Source organism: Ursus maritimus, unplaced genomic scaffold (assembly GCF_017311325.1).
Source record: "Ursus maritimus isolate PB19 unplaced genomic scaffold, ASM1731132v1 scaffold_13, whole genome shotgun sequence".
NCBI lineage: Eukaryota > Metazoa > Chordata > Mammalia > Carnivora > Ursidae > Ursus > Ursus maritimus.
Window position 1 is genome coordinate 44851010 of NW_024423675.1, and position 925 is coordinate 44851934.

The following is a 925-nucleotide window of genomic DNA, read 5'->3' on the forward strand; positions in this document are numbered from 1 at the left end:
GGGGGGGGGGGGGGGGGGGGGGCGTCAGGACAGTTAATCATGGTGATCTCAGTTCCTCCACCAGGGACTGGTTTGATCTTTGGGAACTAAGGGGGAGATCTATGCAGGAAAGAATTTTCTAGAAAAGATTGCCTCTTTAAAAATATATATATACATGGAAGGAAATACTGTTCCTCTTTGCTGGATGTAAGTTAAGCATCTGCTTTCATTTTTTTAAATCAAAACATATTTTATTTTATTATAATTTTTTATTATGTTATGTTAGTCGCCATACAGTATATCCCTATTTTTTTTTTTAAGATTTTATTTATTTATTTAACAGAGATAGAGACAGCCAGTGAGCCTACTGCAAATATTATTCTCAACAGGGAAAAGCTGGAAGCCTTTCCCTTAAGATCAGGAACACGACAAGGATGCCCACTCTCGCCACTATTATTCAACATAGTACTAGAAGTCCTTGCAACAGCAATCAGACGACAAAAAGGGATCAAAGGTATTCAAATTGGCAAAGAAGAAGTCAAAATGTCTCTCTTCGCAGATGACATGATACTCTATATGGAAAACCCAAAAGAAGCCACTCCCAAACTATTAGAAGTTATAGAGCAATTCAGTAACGTGGCAGGATACAAAATCAATGCTCAGAAATCAGTTGTATTTCTATACACGAACAATGAGACTGAAGAAAGAGAAATTAGGGAATCCATCCCATTTACAATAGCACCAAAAACCATACGTTACCTTGGAATTAACTTAACCAGAGACGTAAAGGACCTATATTCTAGAAACTATAAATCACTCTTGAAAGACATTGAGGAAGACATAAAAAGATGGAAAGATATTCCATGCTCATGGATCGGAAGAATTAACATAGTTAAAATGTCCATGCTACCCAGAGCAATCTACACTTTCAATGCTATCCCGATCA